Below are 6,584 nucleotides of genomic sequence, written 5' to 3' on the forward strand. Positions count from 1 at the left end.
ATAGTTCAGCCAAAAATAGAAATTGTGCCAATATTTCATTGCAAACCTTTAGTAAATATAAATTATATCAGTTAAGTCATACGTTCTGGAAATATTCATCTATTGGGTTCCACTAGAAAACTGAGGATGAACAAATGATGACCAGGAGTGAACTATTCCTATTGAAGGCCGTTTCTGCTACGGAATAAAAAAGTTAATTGTGACTTTTATCAGTTTAGACTTTTTTTTTCTCAGAATATCCAACATATACGTTTGCAATTCTGAGAAAAAAATCTGTATTGTGAGATTTTAAAAAAATGTTGAAATTGTGAGATTTTTTTATTCTGTGGTGAAACAAAAAATGTAATCTTAGAATTCTGATTTAAAAAAGGTCAGAATTCTCAGATTGAAAACCTGCAATTACAACTTTATTTTTGATTCTGTGGTGAAAAAAAAGCAAAATGTAATCTTAGAAATCTGAGACAAAAATGACAAAATTATTAGATATAAAGTTGCAATTACCTTTTTATTTTTTTATTCCATGGTGAAAAAATATAGCAAAATGGACTTTTAGAATTCTGAAAAAAATGTCAAATTTGTGCGATCAAAATTATCTTTTTAATCTTTTATTCTGTGGTGATTTTTTTATTTATTAATTTATTAATTTTTTTTTTTTTTTTGAGAATGTAATTGTAGAATACTGAGAAAAAAAGTCAGAATTGTGAGATAAAAAGTTGCAGATTTTTTTCTGTGGTGAAAAAAATGCTAATTGTAATCTTAGAATTCTGAGGGGAAAAAAGTCAGAATTGTGAGATAAAATGTTATTTTTTATTTCGTTGTGAAACAAAAAAATAGCAAAATGTAATTTTAGAATTCTGAGAAAAAAATTGTGAGATAAAAATGTGCAATTACATTTTTATTTTTTATTCCGAAGTAAAAAAAAAAAAAAAAAAAAAAATATGAGGAAAAAATTATGAGATAAAAAGTTGCAATTACCTTTTTTTCATGGTGGAAAAAAATAACAAAATGTAATCTTAAAATTCTGAGAAATAAAAGTCCAAATTGTGAGATAAAATGTTGCAATTGCCTTTTAATTTTTTTATTCTGTGGTAAAAAAAAAAAAAGAAGCAAAATGTATTATTAGAATTCTGAGAAAAAAATACAAAATTGAAAGATAAAAATTTGCAATTACAATTTTACTTTCTTATTCCGTGGTGTAAAAAAATTGCAAAATGTAATCTTATAATTCTGAGAAAAAAGTCAGTATTTGCAATAAAAAATTGCAATTGCCTTCTTATTTTTTATTCTGTTGTGATTTTTATTTATTTATTTATTTTCTGAGAATGTAATTGTAGAATACTGAGAAAAAAAGTCAGAATTGTGAGATAAAATGTTATTTTTTATTTCGTTGTGAAACAAAAAAATTGCAAAATGTAATCTTAGAATTCTGAGAAAATTGTGAGATAAAAATGTGCAGTTACATTTTTATTTTTTATTCCGAAGTAAAAAAAAAAAAATATGAGGAAAAAATTATGAGATAAAAAGTTGCAATTGGTGGAAAAAAATAACAAAATGTAATCTTAAAATTCTGAGAAAAAAAAGTCAAAATTGTGAGATAAAAAGTTGCAATTGCCTTTTAATTTTTTTATTCTGTTTTAAAAAAAAAAGAAGAAGCAAAATGTATTATTAGAATTCTGAGAAAAAAATACAAAATTGAAAGATAAAAATTTGCAATTACAATTTTACTTTCTTATTCCGTGGTGTAAAAAATTAGCTAAATGTAATCTTGTAATTCTGAGAAAAAAGTCAGTATTGTGAGATAAAAAGCTGCAGTTACCTTTTTATTTTTTATTCTGTGGTGATTTTTTTATTTTAATTTAATAAAAAAAAAAAAAGTAATTGTAGAATTCTGAAAAAAAAAAGTCAGAATTGTGAGATAAAAAGTAGCAGGCACCTTTTTATTCTGTGGTGGAAAAAAATGCTAACTGTAATCTTAGAATTCTGAGAAAAAATTGTGAGATAAAAATGTGCAATTACATTTTTATTTTTATTCCGAGGTGAAAAAAAACCCCTGCAAAATGTAATTTTAGAATTCTGAGGGAAAAAAGTCAAAATTATGAGAAAAAAAGTAGCAATCACCTATTTTTTTCCATGATGAAAAAAATATCAAGTTTTAATCTTAAAATTCTGTGAAAAAAAAGTCAGAATTGTGAGATAAAAAGTTGCAACTACCTTTTCATTTTTTTTATTCCATGGTGAAAAAATATAGCAAAATGCACTTTTAGAATTCTGAAAAAAAGTCAAAATTGTGAGATAAAAATTATCTTTTTAATTTTTTTATTTTGTGGTGATTTTTTCATTTTATTTATTTATTTTATTATTATTTTTTTTTTGTAAAATGTAATTGTAGAATACTGAGAAAAAAAGTCAGAATTGTGAGATAAAAAGTTGCAGGTACCTTTTTATTCTGTGGTGGGGAAAAAAGCAAAATGAAATCTTACAATTCTGAAAAAAAAGGTCAGAATTCTGAGATAAAAAGTTGCAATTCCCTATTAAATTTTTTATATGATGGTAAAAAAAAAATGCCAAATGAAATCTTAGAATTCTGAAAAAAAGGTCAAAATTGTGAGATAAAAAATTGCAGTTACCTTTTTATTTTTTATTCCATGGTGAAATAAAATTGCCAAAATATAATCTTAAAATTCAGAGAGAAAAAAGTCATAATTATTAGATAAAAAAGTTGCAATTACCTTTGTATTTTATTCCGTAGTAAAAAAAAAGCTACATGTAATTTTTAAAATTTAAGAAAAAGTCATAATTATGAGATTAAAAGTTGCAATTACCTTTTTATTTTTTATACTGGTAGTAAAAATAAATAAATGAATAAAAAATTATAGGAAGCGTTTGATTGCTGTAATAGCCAATAAAAGCTTTTCTATTGATTATTGAGGAGGGTATGAATAATTTTGGACGTGCAACTTTTTGTTCAAATGTAAGTAAAAGCTGAGAAATATTTTTTTCCACAATGATGCCTCTTGTACATCGTCTTATTATCTTTTGGGAGAAGCCTGTGTCATTTCCAGTCCAAAAAATAAAAATAAAAACTTGCTGGTTGAATAAAAGTAACTTTAAGTCAGAATTTGCCAGGGGTATGAATAATTTCGGGCTTGACTGTATCTCTAGATATTTCAAGTCTGCCATAAGGTTTTAACTGCACTGTAAAAAGTTTTCACCAGATTCAACTAAGCAGCAGCTGCCTTACATTTTTAAGTTAAATCAGCTTAAACCTACAAGTCATTTTAACTTATTACAATAAAAATGAGTTGATATAACTTGTGAGTTTAAATGACTTAAGTTGATTTAACTTAAAATCTTAAGGCAGCTGCTAAACTTAAGATTTTAAGTTGAAACTGGTAAAAACTTTTTACAGTGTGTATAGAACATTAAACTCTTGAATGCATGACAAAAAGAGCAAAAAGTCGTCGCCACCAAAGTCAAACAAGTTAGTGTTGACAGCCACCTGCAGTCCATTAAAACTGGGTGTGCTTAAAGTGTACAGATAACATTCTTTTTCAGTGAAACATTGTAATAAAAATGGAACAGTGCTGCCTTGAGAATACAATCAAAACATTTGCCATTATATTTCAACATTTTCACAAAGAACACGGTAGCAAAGCAACAGTAAAGTACTAAAATAGTCCACGTCCCAGTTTCGAGAGGAAAAAAAATACACTCTTAAACAAAACAAATCTTTAAAAGTGACACAGAATAGCTACAAACTAAGGACAGAAACACATTTACAACATGAAATAAGTGAACTTCAAGCATTATAGTGACACTTACTGTTATAAAATAGTTCAGTTGGGATATTGGCACCTCAGTTGTAGTTTAAAACATAAATATAAGAACACGTTCCTAAACCGTTTACTGTATGGAGAGCCACAGAGAAGGGAAGGAAGTCACTGCCCACTGCAGAAACTGCATCAGCTCAGGAAAGAGCCATTAATGTGCCATTTACTGATCAAACGTAACAACTATTGAGGCTTTAATCATTCAGTAAAACAAAAGTCTGTTGTTTATCTGAATTCAGACCTCTATTGCAATTCATGCAGTTCAGCGTTTTCAACATTCAGCTTGAATTGATTGGGCTGTTTGTTCTTGAAGAGCAACTGCCAAGTCTTTTTATGATATTGCAAATCTTTTTATGACAGCGATGAACATAGGAACGAGAGAGAGAGAGACAATATAAAATAAAACCAGTTATAAGGGTCAATTTTAAAAATTGAAGATCATATGGTTTGTTGATCGGAATCTTAGAATTCTGAAAAAATGTCAGAATTGTGAGATAAAAAAGTTGTCGGTACCTTTTACTTTTTATTCTGTGGTGAAAAAAGGGCAAAATTTGAATTGTGAGATAAAAAAGTGGCAATTATCTTTTTATTTTTTATTCCGTGTGCTGAACAAAAACCTGTGCAAAATGTAATCTTAGAATTCTGAGAAAAAATTACAAAATTAAAAGATAAAAATGTGCAATTACAATTTTACTTTTTTATTCCATGTTGAAAAAAATGGCAAAATGTAATCTTAGAATTTGGAGAAAAAAGTCAGAATTGTGAGATAAAAAAGTTGTAGTTACCTTTTACTTTTTATTCTGTGGTGAAAAAAAGTGCAAAATTTGACTTGTGAGATAAAAAAAAAGTGGCAATTATCTTTTTATTTTTTATTCCGTGTGCTGAACAAAAACCTGTGCAAAATGTAAAATTAGAAAATTAGAGAAAAAATATAAATGTCAAATTAGAGAAAAAAATAATGTCATAAAAAGTTGCAATTACCATTTATTTTTTATTCTGTGGTGAAACAAAAAAAAAACATTTTTTTAACAATTTTTAAAACAATTTTAGAATTCTGGGGAAAAAATTCTAAATTATGAGATAAAACGTTGCAATTAGCTTTTTATTTTAGTTTTTTGTGTTGAAAAAAAAATGGCAAAATGTAATCTTAGAATTCTGAGAAAAAAAAGTCAGAATTGTGAGATAAAAAAGTTGTAGTTACCTTTTACTTTTTATTCTGTGGTGAAAAAAGGGCAAAATTTGAATTGTGAGATAAAAAAAGTGGCAATTATCTTTTTATTTTTTATTCCGTGTGCTGAACAAAAACCTGTGCAAAATGTAAAATTAGAAAATTAGAGAAAAAAATATAAATGTCAAATTAGAGAAAAAAATAATGTCATAAAAAGTTGCAATTACCATTTATTTTTTATTCTGTGGTGAAACAAAAAAAACGTTTTTTAACAATTTTTAAAACAATTTTAGAATTCTGGGGAAAAAATTCTAAATTATGAGATAAAAAGTTGCAATTAGCTTTTTATTTTAGTTTTTTGTGTTGAAAAAAAATTGGCAAAATGTAATCTTAGAATTTGGAGAAAAAAGTCAGAATTGTGAGATAAAAAAGTTGTAGTTACCTTTTACTTTTTATTCTGTGGTGAAAAAAAGTGCAAAATTTGACTTGTGAGATAAAAAAAAGTGGCAATTATCTTTTTATTTTTTATTCCGTGTGCTGAACAAAAACCTGTGCAAAATGTAAAATTAGAAAATTAGAGAAAAAATATAAATGTCAAATTAGAGAAAAAAATAATGTCATAAAAAGTTGCAATTACCATTTATTTTTTATTCTGTGGTGAAACAAAAAAACGTTTTTTTTTAACAATTTTAAAAACAATTTTAGAATTCTGGGGAAAAAATTCTAAATTATGAGATAAAAAGTTGCAATTAGCTTTTTATTTTAGTTTTTTGTGTTGAAAAAAAATGGCAAAATGTAATCTTAGAATTCTGAGAAAAAGAGTCAGAATTGTGAGATAAAAAAGTTGTAGCTAACTTTTACTTTTTATTCTGTGGTGAAAAAAGGGCAAAATTTGAATTGTGAGATAAAAAAGTGGCAATTATCTTTTTATTTTTTATTCCGTGTGCTGAACAAAAACCTGTGCAAAATGTAATCTTAGAATTCTGAGAAAAAATTACAAAATTAAAAGATAAAAATGTGCAATTACAATTTTACTTTTTTATTCCATGTTGAAAAAAATGGCAAAATGTAATCTTAGAATTTGGAGAAAAAAGTCAGAATTGTGAGATAAAAAAGTTGTAGTTACCTTTTACTTTTTATTCTGTGGTGAAAAAAGGGCAAAATTTGAATTGTGAGATAAAAAAGTGGCAATTATCTTTTTATTTTTTATTCCGTGTGCTGAACAAAAACCTGTGCAAAATGTAAAATTAGAAAATTAGAGAAAAAATATAAATGTCAAATTAGAGAAAAAAATAATGTCATAAAAAGTTGCAATTACCATTTATTTTTTATTCTGTGGTGAAACAAAAAAAACGTTTTTTTAACAATTTTAAAACAATTTTAGAATTCTGGGGAAAAAATTCTAAATTATGAGATAAAACGTTGCAATTAGCTTTTTATTTTAGTTTTTTGTGTTGAAAAAAAAATGGCAAAATGTAATCTTAGAATTCTGAGAAAAAAAAGTCAGAATTGTGAGATAAAAAAGTTGTAGTTACCTTTTACTTTTTATTCTGTGGTGAAAAAAGGGCAAAATTTGAATTGTGAGA

This window comes from Garra rufa, chromosome 25 (assembly GCF_049309525.1).
Source record: "Garra rufa chromosome 25, GarRuf1.0, whole genome shotgun sequence".
Lineage (NCBI taxonomy): Eukaryota > Metazoa > Chordata > Actinopteri > Cypriniformes > Cyprinidae > Garra > Garra rufa.